Here is a 25,340-nt window from a genome sequence, read left to right on the forward strand (position 1 = left end):
CTGGGCTCATGAGAGTCAGTGGTCTGGCAGAGATCCTTGGTTTCCCGACAGAGTCTCATTCCAGTGCTTATCTGAAGACAAAGGAATTCTCCGGTTGGAACATGTTTGATGTTTTATGTTAAAAACATCCTAATGATTGATTCCATACATCGTTTGACATGTTTCTAAAGGACTGTAATGGAACTGTTAGAGTTTTTGTCTGAATGAAATGCTCGCGTCTCATGAAGATGGATTATGGGCTGAACACGCTAACAACAAGTGGCTATTTGGACATAAATGATGGAACTTTATGGAACAAATCAATGGGATTTCTGGGAGTGCCTTCTGATGAAGATATTTATGGTGTTGTTTCTATCTTTGTTGATTCCAAAATGGTGGATATTCCTCTGGCTGTTTTGGGCTCTGAGCACCGTTCTCAGATTATGCTTTTTCCGTAAAGTTTTTTTGAAATCTGACACAGCGGTTGCATTAAGGAGAAGTCTATCTTTAATTCTGTGAATAACACTAGTATCTTTTACCATTGTTTATTATGAGTATTTCTGCAAAGTCACCGGATGTTTTGGAAAACATTACTGCACGTTAGGCGCCAATGTAAACTGATATTTTTGGATATAAATATGCACATTATCGAACAAAACATACATGTATTGTATAACGTGATGTCCTGTGAGTGTCATCTGATGAAGTTCATCAAAGGTTAGTTATTAATTTGATCTATATTTCAGCTTTTTGGCTGTGTTTTTCGACTTGGCTATGATCTAACATAATCATATGTTGTGCTTTTGCTGTAAAGCATTTTTTAAATCAGACACGATGGGTAGATTAACAAGATGTTTATCTTTCATTTGCTGTATTGGACTTGCTAATGTGTGAAAGTTACATATTTCAAAAAAATATTGTTGAATTTCGAGCGCTGCCTTTTTAGCGGAATGTTGTTTCGCTAGTGGAACCCCTGCGCTAGAAAGGATAAGGTAGTAGTTGTGGAATTGTTAGGTTAGATTACTCGTAGGTTATTACTGCATTGTCGGAACTAGAAGCACAAGCATTTCGCTACACTAGCATTAACATCTGCTAACCATGTGTATGTGACAAATGACATTTGATTTGATTTGATCAAAGGATCAGAGAAATGCATCTGGTACTGAAAGCATAAGCTATATAGCACTGCAATGCATAAAATGTGGTGAGCAGTTGACTCAAAGAGAAAGAAAGACGATAGTTGAACAGTTTTGAACAAATGCATTTCTTCCAAAATGAAGGAGAAGCAAAACAAAAATAGAGAGATTGTCCTTTTTTTCACTTTCAGTTTCACTTACTTAGCTAGCAAATGCAGCTAGCTAGTTTCGCCTACTGAAACACCCTGCTCAAACAGAGGGATGCTATGTTAGCTAGCTGGCTATAACAGAGGGATGCTATGTTAGCTAGCTGGCTAGAACAGAGGGATGCTATGTTAGTTAGCTGGCTATAACAGAGGGATGCTATGTTAGCTAGCTGGCTAGAACAGAGGGATGCTATGTTAGTTAGCTGGCTATAACAGAGGGATGCTATGTTAGCTAGCTGGCTATAACAGAGGGATGCTACGTTAGCTAGCTGGCTATAACAGAGGGATGCTATGTTAGCTAGCAGGCTATAACAGAGGGATGCTATGTTAGTTACCTGGCTAGGACTTTCCAACACAACACTGGAACTCTTCCAAGTCAAGGTAAACTTTTGGTTTGACTAATTTCTTGCCACCGGGGTCCCCCGTTGTAACTGCTTACTGACTCTGTAACGTTACTGCATGTAGAGGGTTTACTAACGCGTTAGTTCTATTAGCTATGTTGACTAGCATGTTACTTTAGCTAATATGGTGACAACGATGTAGGCTGTGTGTAGTGGTTTGGCTTGGAAAGGTTTTTCCGCCTGTTCACATACAGCTGATGTGTTGTTCATTGAAATCCACAAGCGAAGGGAAGATGCAGGTAAGAGTGTGCAAGGCAGTATCGAATGTCACTGTCTGTCACCTCAAATTTGTCTCTTGACCTGTGTGCACCTACATTGTAAACTTTCATTCAAAGACCAGGTTGTAGCAACCCCATGATGAGTACAGGGAAATTTACAGTATCAGATGGGATGCACTGCATCTGCCTATGAAACACTTCCTGCATCTGCCTATGTAGCACTTCCTGCATCTGCCTATGTAACACTTCCTGCATCTGCCTATGCAACACTTCCTGCATCTGCCTTTGTAACACTTCCTGCATCTGCCTATGTAACACTTCCTGAATCTGCCTATGAAACACTTCCTGCATCTGCCTATGTAGCACTTCCTGAATCTGCCTATGTAACACTTCCTGAATCTGCCTATGAAACACTTCCTGCATCTGCCTATGTAACACTTCCTGAATCTGCCTATGTAACACTTCCTGCATCTGCCTATGTAACACTTCCTGAATCTGCCTTTGTAACACTTCCTGTATCTGCCTATGTAACACTTCCTGAATCTGCCTATGTAACACTTCCTGAATCTGCCTATGTAACACTTCCTGAATCTGCCTATGTAACACTTCCTGAATCTGCCTATGTAACACTTCCTGCATCTGCCTATGTAACACTTCCTGAATCTGCCTATGTAACACTTCCTGAATCTGCCTATGTAACACTTCCTGCATCTGCCTATGTAACACTTCCTGCATCTGCCTATGTAGCAATTCCTGCATCTGCCTATGTAACACTTCCTGCATCTGCCTATGAAACACTTCCTGCATCTGCCTATGTAACACTTCCTGAATCTGCCTATGTAACACTTCCTGCATCTGAGGTGAAAGGTGACAGAGCTAGAGCTGTGTTTGTCAGACCGTGAGACATTTCCAAAAATCTGTCTTCTCACAAAATCATCTGTAGAACGGTTTGACAAAATACATTTTTTGACCACTCTATGGAAAGATGAGACTCTCACGAACACGATGGTGTTGTCCACGGCCTGAAGTCCTGAGTGGCGCAGCGGTCTGAGGCAGCGGTCTGAGGCAGCGGTCTGAGGCAGCGGTCTGAGGCAGCGGTCTGAGGCAGCGGTCTGAGGCAGCGGTCTGAGGCAGCGGTGCAGCGGTCTGAGGCAGCGGTGCAGCGGTCTGAGGCAGTGGTCTGAAGCAGCGGTCTGAGGCAGCGGTGCAGCGGTCTGAGGCAGTGGTCTGAAGCAGCGGTCTGAGGCAGCGGTGCAGCGGTCTGAGGCAGCGGTCTGAGGCAGCGGTCTGAGGCAGCGGTGCAGCGGTCTGAGGCAGCGGTGCAGCGGTCTGAGGCAGCGGTGCAGCGGTCTGAGGCAGCGGTGCAGCGGTCTGAGGCAGCGGTCTGAGGCAGCGGTCTGAGGCAGCGGTCTGAGGCAGCGGTGCAGCGGTCTGAGGCAGCGGTATGAGGCAGTGGTCTGAAGCAGCGGTCTCAGGCAGCGGTCTGAGGCAGTGGTCTGAAGCAGCGGTCTCAGGCAGCGGTCTGAGGCAGTGGTCTGCAGTGGTCTGAGGCACTGCATCTCAGTGCTAGAGGCGTCACTGTAGTTCCTGGTTAGGCCGTGAATGGGAGTCCTATAGTATAGATATATAGAATAGACCATCATGGGCGGCAGGGTAGCCTAGTGGTTAGAGAGTTGAACCAGAAGGTTGCAAGTTCAAACCCCCGAGCTGACAAGGTACAAATCTGTTGTTCTGCCCCTGAACAGTCAGCTAACCCACTGTTCCTAGGCCGTCAATGAAAATAAGAATTTATTCTTAACTGACTTGCCTGGTTAAATAAAGGTAAAAAAAAAAAAAAAATTTAATTAAGAATTTGTTCGTAACCGACTTGCCTCATTAAATAAATATAAATAAAGTCGGTACAGCCGATCTGCCAACTTCTGTCTATAACGAACAGTTTGGGTTACACACTAACATGACCCCTCTGTGGAAGGGTGGGACTTTCACATACAGTACCAGTTCAAAGTGTGGACATACCTACTCATTCCAGGGTTTTTCTTTATTTGTACCGTTTTCTACATTGTAGAATAATAGTGAAGACATCAACACTATGAAATAACACATATGGAATCATGTCGTGACAAAAAAGTGTTCTTTATATTTGAGATTCTTCAAAGTAGCCACCCTTTGCCTTGATGACAGCTTTGCATTCTCTCAACCAACTTCATGAGGTCGTCACCTGGAATGCATTTCAATTAACAGGTGTGCCTTGGTAAAAGTACATTTCTGGAATTTCTTTCCTTAATGCATTTGAGCCAATCCGGACAACAGGCCCTCCGATTTGACACACTGTCTGAGAAGTAGTTGGTGAACCAGGCGAGGCAATCATTTGAGAAACCAAGGCTGTCGAGTCTGCAGATAAGAACGTGGTCATTGACAGAGTCGAAAGCCTTGGCCAGGTTGATGAATACGGCTGCACAGTAACGTCTCTTATCGATGGTGGTTATGATATCGTTTAGGACCTTGAGCGTGGCTGAGGTGCACCCGTGACCAGCTCGGAAACCAGATTGCATTGGTGTGTGGGGTGGTGTGGCGAGGTGTGTAGGGGTGGGGAAGTGTGGTGTGTTGATGTGGTGTGTTCTGGTGTCTTGTGGTGTGTTCTGTAGTCTTGTGGTGTGTTCTGGTGTCATGTGTTGTGTTGTTCTGGAGTCTTGTGGTGTGTTCTGGAGTCTTGTGGTGTGTTCTGGTGTCATGTGTTGTGTTGTTCTGGTGTGTTGTGGTGTTTTGTCGTGAAGATACTCCAATATCCAGAGAATAAGTATTTAATTGACAACAGCAACCCAGGTCTGGTAAACCTCCAGACAGGATACATATGGTTCACAGCTAACAAATTAAAACCAGGTGCAGATGCGCGCGCGAACACACACACACACACACACACACACACACACACACACACACACACACACACACACACACACACACACACACACACACACACACACACACACACACACACACACACACACACACACACACACACACACACACACACACACACAGGTCTGGTTACACCACAGCTGGCTTTATTACATCATTTTCAGTTTACAACAAATGCATTTCAGTGTGATTTGTGTGTGTGTTTGAGTTTCTCTCTGTGTGTGTGTGTGTGTGTGTTGGGTATGGGTGTAGGTGTGTTGGATATATGTAACTACCGATCTGTGTGTGTGTGTGTGTGTGTGTGTATGTGTGTGTGTGTGTGAGAGAGATGTCTAAATGACTGTCTGATCTAGAATAATAACAGATAAGAGACACTTTCACTGAAATTAAAAGCTATAAAACTGTTTGAAAACATAACGACTTTGTAAGTCAAAGCCTATTTAAACTTAAGACTGTTTGAAAAGTTAAGACTTTGAAAAGTTAAGACTGTTTGAAAAGTTAAGACTTTGAAAAGTGAAGACTGTTTGAAAAGTGAAGACTGTTTTGCGAGACATTGACACTGTGTGTAACTCCTTCCACTAGAATATCACATTTAGTGTAAAATACAAACGTACTGATATAGGCCTCACAGAGAGGGATCTCTTATAGAAAAACACAAAAATCAACAACAACAACAACAACAATTGACCTACAGCTGTAACATTGTACACATTCAATATCAGTAACTCTCTGATAAGAGAGGCTTTGGTTGTTTGTTTTATCTAGTTAATGGTGGAATCTGTCATTTAACTAATTTAAAAGATTCAACAATCTGGAGGCTCTTGTGTCTTTCGGACGAGCTAGAAGTTTAGCTTCCAAGTTTTGCCATTTTGCTAAAACGTGGAAAATCACAGCGCACCATATGACTTTAATTCAAAACCCAGAGAACACCCTGTTGTTTATTTTTCAGAACTGAAAAGATTCTTACGGACTACAGCTTTAACAGCTAGTTAGAACACAGCTGGTTTGCTCTAACGAGCTGCTTAGCTGGTTAGCTGGTTAGCAGACCCAGCGGATGAAGCGTTCTAGGAATGTGGGTTTCCCCAGCGTTGCATAGTCCTCTCCTCTAAAGATGGCTGACGTGTCTCCCAGGGCAACCTTCCTCAGCACTTCCTGGTCCGTGTCGGTCCCCATGGCGATCACCGTGGGAATGCCCTCGGCCCGCCGCATGGCTGAGACACCCTCCTCCAGGCTGTCGCCCGCGGTGATGCCGTCGGTGATAAAGACGAAGGACAGTTCAGCGTTACGACGTGCCAGGCGGCTTCCCTGTAGACCACACAGAGAGACAGTACAGTTATACAGCATTAGGACTGCCAGGCGGCTTCCCTGTAGACCACACAGAGAGACAGTACAGTTATACAGCATTAGGACTGCCAGGAGGCTTCCCTGTAGACCACACAGAGAGACAGTACAGTTATACAGCATTAGGACTGCCAGGAGGCTTCCCTGTAGACCACACAGAGAGACAGTACAGTTATACAGCGTTAGGACTGCCACGAGGCTTCCCTGTAGACCACACAGAGAGACAGTACAGTTATACAGCATTAGGACTGCCAGGAGGCTTCCCTGTAGACCACACAGAGAGACAGTACAGTTATACAGCATTAGGAGTATTGAAAACAGTGAGAGGGTGCTAATTGAAAACTGGGGAGGGTGCTGGAGTATTGAAAACAGGAGAGGGTGCTGGAGTATTGAAAACAGGGGAGGGTGCTGGACAATTGAAAACAAGGGAGGGTGCTGGAATATTGAAAGCAGGGGAGGGTGCTGGAATATTGAAAGCAGGGGAGGGTGCTGGTGTATTGAAACCTGGGGAGGGTGCTGGAGTATTGAAAACAGGGGAGGGTGCTGGAGTATTGAAAACAGGGGAGGGTGCTGGTGTATTGAAAGCAGAGGAGGGTGCTGGAGTATTGAAAACAGGGGAGGGTGCTGGTGTATTGAAAACAGGGGAGGGTGCTGGTGTATTGAAACCTGGGGAGGGTGCTGGAGTATTGAAAGCAGGGGAGGGTGCTGGAGTATTGAAAACAGGGGAGGGTGCTGGTGTATTGAAACCTGGGGAGGGTGCTGGAGTATTGAAAACAGGGGAGGCTGCTGGAGTATTGAAAGCAGGGGAGGGTGCTGGATTATTGAAAACAGGGGAGGGTGCTGGAAAATTGAAAACAAGGGAGGGTGCTGGAGTATTGAAAACAGGGGAGGCTGCTGGAGTATTGAAAGCAGGGGAGGGTGCTGGAGTATTGGAAACTGGGGAGGGTGCTGGAGAATTGAAAACAGGGGAGATATTTTTAATGTTTATATAATTTGTTTTGAGAATACAATGTAGCTCAGTATTTGAATGATTTATTTCATTCAGGGGTTTTTGCTCGTCTTTATCAGGGGTGCCATTAATGAAGGATTTGACTGTACCTGTGACATCACCAGGTTGTTGACAGCGTGTATGATGGCGCTGCCCAAAGAGGAGGCGGAGTCCATGTAGCTCATCCCTGCCAGCGAATCAGCGATCACCGTCAGATTGTGCGTGAGCGAAAACTCCACCCTCTGTTCTGACTGGCCGCCGTACTGCAGCAAGGCCACGCGGGCGTTCCTGTTGTCTGATTGGCCGTTGGCCAGCGTGAGGCGGCGCGCCACGTTCTCAATGAACTCCTTGGCTCGGCGGTGGTTCTCCACTCCCATCCTCTCTGACCCGTCCAGCATGAACACAAGGTCCACAGGGCGCTGGACACAGCTGGCCACCGCTGGTTCTGAAACACACACACACACACACAGGTTGAAGACACACACACACGTTGACACGTTTATTATTATTATTATAGTATGTATCTGTTATAGTATGTATTTGTTATAGTATGTATCTATTATTATAGTATGTATCTGTTATAGTATGCATTTATTATTATAGTATGTATTTGTTATAGTATGTATCTATTATTATAGTATGTATCTATTATCATAGTATGTATCTGTTATAGTATGTATCTATTATCATAGTATGTATCTGTTATAGTATGTATCTGTTATAGTATGTATCTGTTATAGTATGTATCTATTATTATAGTATGTATCTGTTATAGTATGCATTTATTATTATAGTATGTATTTATTAGTATAGTATGTATCTGTTATAGTATGTATCTATTATCATAGTATATATCTGTTATAGTATATATCTGTTATAGTATGTATATATTATAGTATGTATCTGTTATAGTATGTATCTATTATAGTATGTATTTATTATAGTATGTATCTGTTATAGTATGTATCTATTATAGTATGTATCTATTATAGTATGTATCTGTTATAGTATGTATCTATTATAGTATGTATCTATTATAGTATGTATCTATTATAGTATGTATCTGTTATAGTATGTATATATTATAGTATGTATCTATTATATTATGCATCTATTATTATAGTATGTATCTATTGTCATAGTATGTATCTGTTATAGTATGTATCTGTTATAGTATGTATCTATTATTATAGTATGTATCTGTTATAGTATGTATCTGTTATAGTATGTATCTGTTATAGTATGCATTTATTATTATAGTATGTATTTATTAGTATAGTATGTATCTGTTATAGTATGTATCTGTTATAGTATCTATTATTATAGTATATATCTGTTATAGTATGTATCTGTTATAGTATGTATCTATTATAGTATGTATCTATTATATTATGCATCTATTATAGTATGTATCTGTTATAGTATGTATCTATTATAGTATGTATCTATTATAGTATGTATCTATTATAGTATGTATCTGTTATAGTATGTATATATTATAGTATGTATCTATTATATTATGCATCTATTATTATAGTATGTATCTGTTATAGTATGTATCTGTTATAGTATGCATTTATTATTATAGTATGTATTTATTAGTATAGTATGTATCTGTTATAGTATGTATCTATTATCATAGTATGTATCTATTATTATAGTATGTATCTGTTATAGTATGTATCTGTTATAGTATGTATCTGTTATAGTATGTATCTATTATTATAGTATGTATCTGTTATAGTATGTATCTGTTATAGTATGTATCTGTTATAGTATGTATCTATTATTATAGTATGTATCTGTTATAGTATGTATCTATTATTATAGTATGTATCTATTATAGTATGTATCTGTTATAGTATGTATCTATTATTATAGTATGTATCTGTTATAGTATCTATTATTATAGTATGTATCTATTATAGTATGCATCTATTATAGTATGCATCTGTTATAGTATGCATCTATTATTATAGTATGTATCTATTATTATAGTATGTATCTGTTATAGTATGTATCTATTATAGTATGTATCTGTTATAGTATGTATCTATTATTATAGTATGTATCTGTTATAGTATGTATCTGTTATAGTATGTATCTATTATTATAGTATGTATCTATTATTATAGTATGTATCTGTTATAGTATGTATCTGTTATAGTATGTATCTATTATTATAGTATGTATCTATTATTATAGTATGTATCTGTTATAGTATATATCTATTATTATAGTATGTATCTGTTATAGTATGTATCTATTATTATAGTATGTATCTATTATAGTATGCATCTATTATAGTATGCATCTGTTATAGTATGCATCTATTATTATAGTATGTATCTATTATTATAGTATGTATCTGTTATAGTATGTATCTATTATAGTATGTATCTGTTATAGTATGTATCTATTATTATAGTATGTATCTGTTATAGTATGTATCTGTTATAGTATGTATCTATTATTATAGTATGTATCTGTTATAGTATGTATCTGTTATAGTATGTATCTATTATTATAGTATGTATCTATTATTATAGTATGTATCTGTTATAGTATCTATTATTATAGTATGTATCTATTATTATAGTATGTATCTGTTATAGTATCTATTATTATAGTATGTATCTATTATTATAGTATGTATCTGTTATAGTATCTATTATTATAGTATGTATCTGTTATTATAGTATGTATCTGTTATAGTATGTATCTATTATTATAGTATGTATCTGTTATAGTATGTATCTGTTATAGTATGTATCTATTATAGTATCTATTATTATAGTATGTATCTGTTATAGTATGTATCTGTTATAGTATGTATCTGTTATAGTATGTATCTGTTATAGTATGTATCTGTTATAGTATGTATCTATTATTATAGTATGTATCTATTATCATAGTATGTATCTATTATTATAGTATGTATCTGTTATAGTATGTATCTATTATTATAGTATGTATCTGTTATAGTATGTATCTATTATTATAGTATGTATCTATTATTATAGTATGTATCTGTTATAGTATGTATCTGTTATAGTATCTGTTATTATAGTATGTATCTGTTATAGTATCTGTTATTATAGTATGTATCTGTTATAGTATGTGTCTGTTATAGTATGTATCTATTATTATAGTATGTATCTATTATAGTATGTATCTATTGTCATAGTATGTATCTGTTATAGTATGTATCTGTTATAGTATGTATCTGTTATAGTATGTATCTATTATTATAGTATGTATCTATTATTATAATATGCATCTGTTATAGTATGTATCTATTATTATAGTATGTATCTGTTATAGTATGTATCTATTATTATAGTATGTATCTATTATCATAGTATATATCTGTTATAGTATATATCTGTTATAGTATGTATATATTATAGTATGTATCTGTTATAGTATGTATCTATTATAGTATGTATTTATTATAGTATGTATCTGTTATAGTATGTATCTATTATAGTATGTATCTATTATAGTATGTATCTGTTATAGTATGTATCTATTATAGTATGTATCTATTATAGTATGTATCTATTATAGTATGTATCTGTTATAGTATGTATATATTATAGTATGTATCTATTATATTATGCATCTATTATTATAGTATGTATCTATTGTCATAGTATGTATCTGTTATAGTATGCATCTGTTATAGTATGTATCTATTATTATAGTATGTATCTGTTATAGTATGTATCTGTTATAGTATGCATTTATTATTATAGTATGTATTTATTAGTATAGTATGTATCTGTTATAGTATGTATCTGTTATAGTATCTATTATTATAGTATATATCTGTTATAGTATGTATCTGTTATAGTATGTATCTATTATAGTATGTATCTATTATATTATGCATCTATTATAGTATGTATCTGTTATAGTATGTATCTATTATAGTATGTATCTATTATAGTATGTATCTATTATAGTATGTATCTGTTATAGTATGTATATATTATAGTATGTATCTATTATATTATGCATCTATTATTATAGTATGTATCTGTTATAGTATGTATCTGTTATAGTATGTATTTATTAGTATAGTATGTATTTATTAGTATAGTATGTATCTGTTATAGTATGTATCTATTATCATAGTATGTATCTATTATTATAGTATGTATCTGTTATAGTATGTATCTGTTATAGTATGTATCTGTTATAGTATGTATCTATTATTATAGTATGTATCTGTTATAGTATGTATCTGTTATAGTATGTATCTGTTATAGTATGTATCTGTTATAGTATGTATCTATTACTATAGTATGTATCTGTTATAGTATGTATCTGTTATAGTATGTATCTATTATTATAGTATGTATCTGTTATAGTATCTATTATTATAGTATGTATCTATTATAGTATGCATCTATTATAGTATGCATCTGTTATAGTATGCATCTATTATTATAGTATGTATCTATTATTATAGTATGCATCTGTTATAGTATGTATCTATTATAGTATGTATCTGTTATAGTATGTATCTATTATTATAGTATGTATCTGTTATAGTATGTATCTGTTATAGTATGTATCTATTATTATAGTATGTATCTATTATAGTATGCATCTATTATAGTATGCATCTGTTATAGTATGCATCTATTATTATAGTATGTATCTATTATTATAGTATGCATCTGTTATAGTATGTATCTATTATAGTATGTATCTGTTATAGTATGTATCTATTATTATAGTATGTATCTGTTATAGTATGTATCTGTTATAGTATGTATCTATTATTATAGTATGTATCTATTATTATAGTATGTATCTGTTATAGTATGTATCTGTTATAGTATGTATCTATTATTATAGTATGTATCTATTATTATAGTATGTATCTGTTATAGTATATATCTATTATTATAGTATGTATCTGTTATAGTATGTATCTATTATTATAGTATGTATCTATTATAGTATGCATCTATTATAGTATGCATCTGTTATAGTATGCATCTATTATTATAGTATGTATCTATTATTATAGTATGTATCTATTATTATAGTATGTATCTGTTATAGTATGTATCTATTATAGTATGTATCTGTTATAGTATGTATCTATTATTATAGTATGTATCTGTTATAGTATGTATCTGTTATAGTATGTATCTATTATTATAGTATGTATCTATTATTATAGTATGTATCTGTTATAGTATCTATTATTATAGTATGTATCTATTATTATAGTATGTATCTGTTATAGTATCTATTATTATAGTATGTATCTATTATTATAGTATGTATCTGTTATAGTATCTATTATTATAGTATGTATCTGTTATTATAGTATGTATCTGTTATAGTATGTATCTATTATTATAGTATGTATCTGTTATAGTATGTATCTGTTATAGTATGTATCTATTATAGTATCTATTATTATAGTATGTATCTGTTATAGTATGTATCTGTTATAGTATGTATCTGTTATAGTATGTATCTGTTATAGTATGTATCTATTATTATAGTATGTATCTATTATCATAGTATGTATCTATTATTATAGTATGTATCTGTTATAGGATGTATCTGTTATAGTATGTATCTGTTATAGTATGTATCTGTTATAGTATGTATCTATTATTATAGTATGTATCTGTTATAGTATGTATCTGTTATAGTATGTATCTGTTATAGTATGTATCTATTATTATAGTATGTATCTGTTATAGTATGTATCTGTTATAGTATCTGTTATTATAGTATGTATCTGTTATAGTATGTGTCTGTTATAGTATGTATCTATTATTATAGTATGTATCTATTATAGTATGTATCTATTGTCATAGTATGTATCTGTTATAGTATGTATCTGTTATAGTATGTATCTGTTATAGTATGTATCTGTTATAGTATGTATCTATTATTATAGTATGTATCTATTATTATAATATGCATCTGTTATAGTATGTATCTATTATTATAGTATGTATCTGTTATAGTATGTATCTATTATTATAGTATGTATCTATTATTATAGTATGTATCTGTTATAGTATGTATCTGTTATAGTATGTATCTGTTATAGTATGTATCTATTATTATAGTATGTATCTGTTATAGTATGTATCTGTTATAGTATGTATCTATTATTATAGTATGTATCTATTATTATAGTATGTATCTGTTATAGTATGTATCTGTTATAGTATGTATCTATTATTATAGTATGTATCTATTATTATAGTATGTATCTGTTATAGTATGTATCTGTTATAGTATGTATCTGTTATAGTATGTATCTATTGTTATAGTATCTATTATTATAGTATGTATCTGTTATAGTATGTATCTATTATTATAGTATGTATCTATTATTATAGTATGTATCTGTTATAGTATGTATCTGTTATAGTATGCATCTGTTATAGTATCTATTATTATAGTATGTATCTGTTATAGTATGTATCTATTATTATAGTATGTATCTGTTATAGTATGTATCTATTGTTATAGTATGCATCTGTTATAGTATCTATTATTATAGTATGTATCTGTTATAATATGTATCTATTATTATAATATGTATCTGTTATAGTATGTATCTATTATAGTATGTATCTGTTATAGTATCTATTATTATAGTATGTATCTGTTATAATATATATCTATTATTATAATATGTATCTGTTATAGTATGTATCTATTATAGTATGTATCTGTTATAATATGTATCTGTTATAGTATGTATCTATTATAGTATGTATCTGTTATAATATGTATCTATTATTATAATATGTATCTGTTATAATATGTATCTGTTATATGTATCTGTTATGTATCTGTTATAGTATGTATCTGTTATAGTATGTATCTGTTTTAATATGTATCTATTATAGTATCTATTATTATAGTATGTATCTATTATAGTATGTATCTGTTATAGTGTGTATCTGTTAGAGTATGTATCTGTTATAGTATGTATCTATTATTATAGTATGTATCTGTTATAGTATGTATCTGTTATAGTATGTATCTGTTATAGTATGTATCTATTATTATAGTATGTATCTATTATTATAGTATGTATCTATTATTATAGTATGTATCTGTTATAGTATGTATCTGTTATAGTATGTATCTGTTATAGTATGTATCTATTATTATAATATGCATCTGTTATAGTATGTATCTATTATTATAGTATGTATCTGTTATAGTATGTATCTATTATTATAGTATGTATCTATTATTATAGTATGTATCTGTTATAGTATGTATCTGTTATAGTATGTATCTGTTATAGTATGTATCTATTGTTATAGTATCTATTATTATAGTATGTATCTGTTATAGTATGTATCTGTTATAGTATGTATCTGTTATAGTATGTATCTATTGTTATAGTATCTATTATTATAGTATGTATCTGTTATAGTATGTATCTATTATTATAGTATGTATCTATTATTATAGTATGTATCTGTTATAGTATGTATCTGTTATAGTATGCATCTGTTATAGTATCTATTATTATAGTATGTATCTGTTATAGTATGTATCTATTGTTATAGTATGCATCTGTTATAGTATCTATTATTATAGTATGTATCTGTTATAATATGTATCTATTATTATAATATGTATCTGTTATAGTATGTATCTATTATAGTATGTATCTGTTATAGTATCTATTATTATAGTATGTATCTGTTATAATATATATCTATTATTATAATATGTATCTGTTATAGTATGTATCTATTATAGTATGTATCTGTTATAATATGTATCTGTTATAGTATGTATCTATTATAGTATGTATCTGTTATAATATGTATCTATTATTATAATATGTATCTGTTATAATATGTATCTGTTATAGTATGTATCTGTTATAGTATGTATCTGTTATAGTATGTATCTGTTTTAATATGTATCTATTATAGTATCTATTATTATAGTATGTATCTATTATAGTATGTATCTATTATAGTATGTATCTGTTATAGTATGTATCTATTATAGTATGTATCTGTTATAGTATGTATCTATTATTATAGTATGTATCTGTTATAGTATGTATCTGTTATAGTATGTATCTGTTATAGTATGTATCTGTTATAGTATGTATCTGTTATAGTATGTATCTGTTATAGTATGTATCTATTATAGTATGTATCTGTTATAGTATGTATCTATTATAGTATGTATCTGTTATAGTATGTATCTGTTATAGTATGTATCTGTTATAATATGTATCTATTATTATAGTATGTATCTATTATTATAGTATGTATCTGTTATAGTATGTATCTATTATAGTATCTATTATTATAGTATGTATCTGTTATAGTATGTATCTATTATTATAGTATGTATCTATTATTATAGTATGTATCTATTATAGTATCTATTATTATAGTATGTATCTATTATAGTATGTATCTATTATTATAGTATGTATCTATTATAGTATGTATCTATTATTATAGTATGTATCTGTTATAGTATGTATCAGAATGATCTTACCAGTTTTACAGGGAAGGTCAGGACACACGATCACAGGGTCTAAGAGAGAAGTATTCATCTTTTATCTCTGTTATACAAGTACTATGTGTACAAGAGAATGTGTGTGTTTAGGTGTGTGTGTGTGTACCTGGGCAGAGCACGGTCTCTATCTTGTCGATGAACTCCTCCGCCACCAGATCAGCGAAGCGCCTCATCCCCAGCACCCTACCGTCTCTCTGACAGGCTATACTCTTCAGGCTCTCATTCTCCTCTATCTGGTCAAACATGTCCCCTATACCTATAGCGCTCACGTCCACACTGGGGTCGCTGCTCACACACGCACGCACACACACACACACACACACACACACACACACACACACACACACACACACACACACACACACACACACACACACACACACAAATCATAAGATAGGTGGCACACACAGCTGATAAAACATGTGTCCACCCTCGACGCACACACACACACACACACACACACACACACACACACACACACACACACACACACACACACACACAAAACCATCCACACCCCCCACAACACACACACAGCTCCAGCTCCCGGGTCTGGTACCTGCAGAGGTATGTGAGCAGTGAGTCGTCGTCCCTGGGGTCGAACCGTCCGTCTGTGATGACCACCACGGTGACGTTGGCTTTAGCTCGGCGGCTGTCCTTGATCAGGTGGTCGTAGGCGTACTTCAGCGCTGACGGGGTCCACGTCCCCCCGGCTATCCACTCCAGACGCTTCACTGCATCCTGAAGACAGACGGACAGGGTGGGAAGGTGTTAGCCCACTGAGCTCGGGGAGTTAATGCAAGTCTTCAGGTCTCATCCTGCAAAGGGTCGGGCCGAGGGAGGGCGGGGGTGTGTGTGTTTATGTCTCAGTCTGAGTTCGAAGGTCAAACTCATGCGATCTGAACACCACAAGACTGTGTCGCCCGCTGAGCTAAAGCCTTGGCATTAACTCGGGGAGCTAATACAAGTCTTCAGTTGTCAGGTAATGTTAGACTTGTGTGTCGGGGAGTCACAGACAGGGAGTCACATATTATTGCTATATAGTTTATTATTATTATATTACTCTGAGGTAGAGGTCACATATTATTGGTATATAGTTTATTATTGTTATTATTGTTATATTACCTTGAAGTATGACGAATAAATCCTATATGCTAATCGTCCTCCGAAAGGCAGGCTAAATCCTATATGCTAATTGTCCTCTTACGGCTAAATCCTATATGCTAATCGTCCTCCTACGGCTAAATCCTATATGCTAATCGTCCTCCTACGGCTAAATCCTATATGCTAATCGTCCTCCTACGGCTAAATCCTATATGCTAATCGTCCTCCTACGGCTAAATCATATATGCTAATCGTCCTCCTAAGGCTAAATCCTATATGCTAATTGTCCTCCTAAAGGTAGGCTAAATCCTATATGCTAATCGTCCTCCTACCGCTAAATCCTATATGCTAATCGTCCTCCTAAAGGTAGGCTAAATCCTATATGCTGATCGTCCTCCTAAAGGTAGGCTAAATCCTATATGCTCATCGTCCTCCTAAAGGTAGGCTAAATCCTATATGCTAATCGTCCTCCTACCGCTAAATCCTATATGCTAATCGTCCTCCTAAAGGTAGGCTAAATCCTATATGCTAATCGTCCTCCTAAAGGTAGGCTAAATCCTATATGCTAATCGTCCTCCTACGGCTAAATTCTATATGCTAATCATCCTCCTACGGCTAAAATCCTATATGCTAATCGTCCTCCTAAAGGTAGGCTAAATCCTATATGCTAATCGTCCTCCTAAAGGTAGGCTAAATCCTATATGCTAATCGTCCTCCTAAAGGTAGGCTAAATCCTATATGCTAATCGTCCTCCTACGGCTAAATCCTATATGCTAATCGTCCTCCTAAAGGTAGGCTAAATCCTATATGCTAATCGTCCTCCTAAAGGTAGGCTAAATCCTATATGCTAGTAGCCTGTCCATGCGTTTTCCTTTTCAATGATGCTAAAAAAAATTGGTTGGACCTCGACTCGTTCTTTTCTATTTTATTTATTTATTTAACCTTTATTTAACTTTACATTATCAATATGTATTTACAGACACAGTAGTAAACTATAGTCTAATAGTCTAAAATTAATTTCCTAGGAAATATAACTGCCAGTGACTCGTAGGCAGCCTACTCTATTTCAATGAGAGGAGCCCAACTAGGAGAGGAGAGGTAGCCGCAGCAGAGGTTGAAGCAGCGAATGCTGAGTGTGTATAAGGTGACAAAGGTTTTAATACAAAAGGCTAACGCATACAAAGCAGAAAGATGACCGTTTCCAAATGATTTGCGGGACAACAAAAAATATTGAACTCCCAAAGTTATATGTCTGACCCGCTCGCCCGCAGCGTGAAAAATGCAGAACGCGCTACAATGACCCACCAGGGAATGCAGCCCTCTACCTTGAAGCCACAATCGGGGCGGCAGGGTAGCCTAGTGGTTGGACTAGTAACCGGAAGGTTGCAAGTTCAAATCCCCAAGCTGACAAGGTACAAATCTGCCGTTCTGCCCCTGAACAGGCAGTTAACCCACTGTTCCTAGGCCGTCATTGAAAATAAGAATTTGTTCTTAACTGACTTGCCTGGTTAAATAAAGGTAAAAAAAAAAAAAAAAACTTGATATACCTTGAAGGCAGACAGGGAGTCGATCTTGGAGTCATTGAGCCTGATGGCCTGGAAGGTTCCACTGTGACTGTACTGTACCACCCCCACTCTGGTACCTGTGGGGGGTATGCCGGAGTCAAAAAAAAAGACATTCTACACAATCGGTACTAGCAGGAGAAGTTATCTGGGTGTAAAAAAAAAAATAGTTTTGAGTGATCAGAATCTGAATTAACACAGCACAAATAAGCCTATAGTCGTTGTGTGTGTGTGTACCTGTCTCTGAGTTGGGGTCCTTGGCCATAGATCCCAGTCTGTTGATGGTGTTGATCACAAAGTTCTTCTCCAGAGTGAAGTTGGCGAGACCAACGGACTCTGAGCTGTCAATCACAAACACGATGTCCAGCGCCCCACACCGCTTCTCACAGTCTGCACGGACATCACAGTACAGGGTTACAGGGGTTAACGGTGTGTTTGCCTGCTTTCTCACAGTCTGCACGGACAACAGGGGTTAACGGTGTGTTTGTCTGCTTTCTCACAGTCTGCACGGACAACAGGGGTTAACGGTGTGTTTGTCTGCTTTCTCACAGTCTGCACGGACAACAGGGGTTACCGGTGTGTTCGTCTGCACGGACAACAGGGGTTAACGGTGTGTTCGTCTGCTTTCTCACAGTCTGCACGGACAACGGGTTAACGGTGTGTTTGTCTGCTTTCTCACAGTCTGCACGGACAACAGGGGTTAACGGTGTGTTCGTCTGCACGGACAACAGGGGTTAACGGTGTGTTCGTCTGCTTTCTCACAGTCTGCACGGACAACGGGTTAACGGTGTGTTTGTCTGCACGGACAACAGGGGTTAACGGTGTGTTTGTCTGCTTTCTCACAGTCTGCACGGACAACAGGGGTTAACGGTGTGTTCGTCTGCACGGACAACAGGGGTTAACGGTGTGTTCGTCTGCTTTCTCACAGTCTGCACGGACAACGGGTTAACGGTGTGTTTGTCTGCTTTCTCACAGTCTGCACGGACAACAGGGGTTAACGGTGTGTTCGTCTGCACGGACAACAGGGGTTAACGGTGTGTTCGTCTGCTTTCTCACAGTCTGCACGGACAACGGGTTAACGGTGTGTTTGTCTGCACGGACAACAGGGGTTAACGGTGTGTTTGTCTGCTTTCTCACAGTCTGCACGGACAACAGGGGTTAACGGTGTGTTTGTCTGCACGGACAACAGGGGTTAACGGTGTGTTTGTCTGCACGGACAACAGGGGTTAACGGTGTGTTTGTCTGCTTTCTCACAGTCTGCACGGACAACAGGGGTTAACGGTGTGTTTGTCTGCACGGACAACAGGGGTTAACGGTGTGTTTGTCTGCACGGACAACAGGGGTTAACGGTGTGTTTGTCTGCACGGACAACAGGGGTTAACGGTGTGTTTGTCTGCACGGACAACAGGGGTTAACGATGTGTTTGTCTGCTTTCTCACAGTCTGCACGGACAACAGGGGTTAACGGTGTGTTTGTCTGCACGGACAACAGGGGTTAACGGTGTGTTTGTCTGCTTTCTCACAGTCTGCACGGACAACAGGGGTTAACGGTGTGTTCGTCTGCTTTCTCACAGTCTGCACGGACAACAGGGGTTAACGGTGTGTTCGTCTGCACGGACAACAGGGGTTAATGTTGCTTAGCGACTACCGCTTCTTCTTTGTTCGGCTCATGTTACGTTAATTAAGTTAACCACTATTATTGAGTCCATGCAAATTATTATGCAAAATGTTTACTCCTGAACTCATTTAGGCTTACCATAACAAAGGGGTTGAATACTCATTGACTCAAGGTATTTCAGCTTTTAATGTTACATTTTTTTTCTACAAACATAATTCCACTTTGACATTATGGGTTATTGTGTGTAGATCAATGACACAAATTCTCAATTTAATCCATGTTAAATTCAGGCTGTAACACAACACAATGTGGGAAAGGTAAAGGGGTGTGAATTGTTTCTGAAGGCTCTGTAGTCCATGAGTTTGGTGATATTTCAAGGTAATTGAAGGGAGTTTTAAACCGAGTGATAAACTGGTTGGTATTTTCACCATTTTAAGTAATAGAGGTTCACTAGGATGCTAATGGTTTACATGTAAGCAAAGTGAACAAGATAACAAGATGGCACACTAACTTTTTAGACTCTTTCAACAATTTTTTTTATAGCTCCTATTGGGTTTATTTTCTATAAACGAAGGCTCAGTTAATTTCAGGTAAAATATGTACATATGCAAAGTGAAGATAGAATGTGTTAAACATGTTTATTGGTATGAAAATAGCATTTAAAATTTCGCTCGCATTATGCTAACAGGAAATGTGTTTTGCTAAGCGCTAGCTAGCTCTAGGCTATTGGGTTTCCGGTATTCTTGTCGCATGTGTTGATGGTTAATAATGTGACGTTTCTAGCGTTGTTTAACACAAAGCCGTGTGTAGCTTTATGGAAATTGACACTGCTAGTACACTGAGCTCTCTATAATGTAATGTTAACCTTTATGGTCCAATTTGACGGTTTTACATGACAAATAGCTGATGTTGTTATACACTCGCTTCTATACTGATTGAATAGTCTCAGGTTATACGCACTAGTTATTTGACTCTTACTGAGAGGTAATTAGCGGATTCTGCAGATGTATGGAGCTTTTTGAACTTGAGGCCTTCATTTTTTGGAATGCACTTGTAATGACAAAACATGAAAAAAATAAAACTACTGTATAATTGAATACATCTTGGAGTAATACTAATACTAAAATTAATATAAATACTACAATTAATATAAATACTGAAATTAATACTAATATTAATACTGAAATTAATACTAATATTAATACTGAAATTCATACCAATACTAAAATTAATATAAATACTGAAATTAATACTAATATTAATACTGAAATTCATACTAATACTAAAATTAATATAAATACTGAAATTAATACCAATACTAAAATTAATATAAATACCGAAATTAATACTAATATTAATACTGAAATTAATACTAATATTAATACTGAAATTAATACTAATATTAATACTGAAATTAATATAAATACTGAAATTCATACCAATACTAAAATTAATATAAATACTGAAATTCATACTAATACTAAAATTAATATAAATACTGAAATTCATACTAATACTAAAATTAATATAAATACTGAAATTAATACTAATATTAATACTGAAATTAATACTAATATTAATACTGAGATTAATACTAATACTAAAATTAATATAAATACTGAAATTCATACTAACACTAAAATTAATATAAATACTGAAATTCATACACATACTAAAATGAATATAAATACTGAAATTCATACTAATACTAAAATTAATATAAATACTGAAATTCATACCAATACTAAAATTAATATAAATACTGAAATTCATACTAATACTAAAATTAATATAAATACTGAAATTAATATAAATACTGAAATTCATACTAATACTAAAATTAATATAAATACTAAAATTAATATAAATACTGAAATTAATATAAATACTGAAATTAATACCAATACTAAAATTAATATAAATACTGAAATTCATACTAATACTAAAATTAATATAAATACTGAAATTAATACCAATACTAAAATTAATATAAATACTGAAATTCATACTAATACTACAATTAATATAAATACTGAAATTCATACTAATACTACAATTAATATAAATACTGTTATTAATACCAATACTAAAATTAATATAAATACTGAAATTCATACTAATACTAAAATTAATATAAATACTGAAATTCATACTAATACTACAATTAATATAAATACTGTTATTAATACCAATACTAAAATTAATATAAATACTGAAATTCATACTAATACTAAAATTAATATAAATACTGACATTCATACTAATACTAAAATTAATATAAATACTAAAATTAATATAAATACTGAAATTAATATAAATACTGAAATTAATATTATACTGAAATTCATACTAATACTAAAACTAATATAAATACTGAAATTAATACTAATACTAAAATTAATATACATACTGAAATTCATACTAATACTAAAATTAATATAAATACTAACATTAATATAAATACTGAAATTAATATAAATACTAAAATTAATATAAATACTAAAATTAATATAAATACTGAAATTCATACTAATACTAAAATTAATATAAATACTGAAATTCATACCAATACTAAAATTAATATAAATACTGAAATTCATACTAATACTGAAATTAATATAAATACTGAAATTAATACTAATACTAAATTAATATAAATACTGAAATTAATATAAATACTAAAATTAATATAAATACTAAAATTAATACTAATACTAAAATTAATATAAATACTGAAATTAATATAAATACTGAAATTAATAGTAATACTAAAATTAATATAAATACTGAAATTAATATAAATACTGAAATTAATATAAATACTAAAATTAATATAAATACTAAAATTAATATAAATACTGAAATTCATACTAATACTAAAATTAATATAAATACTGAAATTCATACCAATACTAAAATTAATATAAATACTGAAATTCATACCAATACTGAAATTAATATAAATACTGAAATTCATACTAATACTAAAATTAATATAAATACTGAAATTCATACCAATACTGAAATTAATATAAATACTGAAATTCATACTAATACTACAATTAATATAAATACCGAAATTCATACTAATACTAAAATTAATATAAATACTGACATTCATATTAGTACAAATACTGAAATTAATACTGAAATTAATACTAATACTAATACTGAAATACTAATATTAATGCCTAATACTGAAATGAATACTGAAATGAATACTAATATGAATGCCTAATACTGAAATGAATACTAATATTAATGACTAATACTGAAATGAATACTAATATTAATGCCTAATACTGAAATGAATACTAATATTAATGCCTAATACTGAACACTAAGTTTTGTTCGCCTCGTCATTCCACCCTGTTAATTCAGGGCCATTATCTGCTGACCAGGTCTCAGTTGGAGGATTCAGGCTGTTGTGTGTGTGTCTGAATAACTCACCACAGCAGCCACAGGTCTCTCTGATGTAGTTCATAACGTCACATTCCTACAATGAAAACATCACATTTCATCACAAGACCTTTCTCTGAGAGGGATGACAAAAGAGGGATAGAGGGGATTGAGGGGATAAAGGAATGGAGAGAGAGGGATAGAGGGGATTGAGGGATAGGGAGAGGGGAGAGAGGGATGGAAGGAGGGGGAATAGAGGGATAGGGGGGTAGATGGAGAGGGGATAGAGGGGTAGAGGGGATAGAGGGGTAGAGGGGATAGATTGGGTAGAGGGAGAGGGGATAGAGGTTCTTACTGTGAGGCCGGGGTCTCCCTCAGGACCTGGATCTCCCTGTGGAGAGAAAGGAGATGCTTTCATACACAGATTATAACACACACACACACTCACACACACACACACACACACACACACACACACACACACACACACACACACACACACACACACACACACACACACACACACACACACACACACACACACACACTCAAACACACTCACACACACTCACTCACTCGAACACACTCAAACACACTCACACACACTCACACACACTCACTCACTCGAACACACACACTCAAACACACACACTCAAACACACACACTCAAACACACACACACTCACTCACTCGAACACACTCAAACACACTCACACCGTGTGGAAGTACTGTCTGTGTGTGCTTGTGTACGTACGTCTCGTCCAGCCACTCCTCTTGGTCCTCTGAATCCAGGTTCTCCCTGAGGCCCTGGTTCTCCCTCCTCTCCAGAGGTTCCCTTTCCCCCTGGTCCTCCCTTGGGGCCACAGTCTCCTCTGCCTCCTCTGGGCCCTGGGCCGCCCTTCTCCCCGCGATCTCCCTGCAAACACACACAGGTCAGACGGTGTGTTAGAGGGGCTGTTAGGGAGTGTGTGTGTGTCAGGGAACCATCCTACTCAATAAACTATACTAAATATTTTCAAATATATTCACCAAATACATAAGTGGATGTGACGAGCTGTAAACAGACCCAGAGCCACTGGGTGTGATGAGCTGTAAACAGACCTAGAGCCACTGGGTGTGATGAGCTGTAAACAGACCCAGAGCCACTGGGTGTGATGAGCTGTAAACAGACCCTGAGCCACTGGGTGTGATGAGCTGTAAACAGACCCAGAGCCACTGGGTGTGACGAGCTGTAAACAGACCTAGAGCCACTGGGTGTGATGAGCTGTAAACAGACCCAGAGCCACTGGGTGTGATGAGCTGTAAACAGACCCAGAGCCACTGGGTGTGACGAGCTGTAAACAGACCTAGAGCCACTGGGTGTGATGAGCTGTAAACAGACCCAGAGCCACTGGGTGTGATGAGCTGTAAACAGACCCTGAGCCACTGGGTGTGACGAGCTGTAAACAGACCCAGAGCCACTGGGTGTGATGAGCTGTAAACAGACCCAGAGCCACTGGGTGTGATGAGCTGTAAACAGACCCAGAGCCACTGGGTGTGATGAGCTGTAAACAGACCCTGAGCCACTGGGTGTGATGAGCTGTAAACAGACCCAGAGCCACTGGGTGTGATGAGCTGTAAACAGACCCAGAGCCACTGGGTGTGACGAGCTGTAAAGAGCTGCTATTTTTTTAACTTTCTGTTTTGCCATATCTGAATGTGTTATTAAATTTATTTCTATGTGCTATAGTAATAAAAGCCAAATTCTACGTTCTTTCAAATATTTTACATCTATTTATATCTACAGGGGTCCTGAAATCCAAAGGCTAAATGTTAAAAACAATTCCATATGTTATCTTAGTAGATATTGCAAACTAAGGACGTATTTAATAAAAATAAGGCCTATTGAGTCCAAGTTAAAAACAGGGACAAAGT

At 35.1% G+C, this 25,340-nt stretch overlaps 1 pseudogene; it reads right to left on the reverse strand.

Moving 5' to 3' along the window:
* Window positions 1-4,983: 4,983 nt before the first annotated feature.
* Window positions 4,984-25,340, reverse strand: part of LOC135558072 (collagen alpha-2(VI) chain-like) — a 48,801-nt pseudogene continuing 28,444 nt past the window's right edge.

The sequence above is a fragment of the Oncorhynchus masou genome, chromosome 17, assembly GCF_036934945.1.
Source record: "Oncorhynchus masou masou isolate Uvic2021 chromosome 17, UVic_Omas_1.1, whole genome shotgun sequence".
NCBI classification, from domain to species: Eukaryota; Metazoa; Chordata; class Actinopteri; order Salmoniformes; family Salmonidae; genus Oncorhynchus; species Oncorhynchus masou.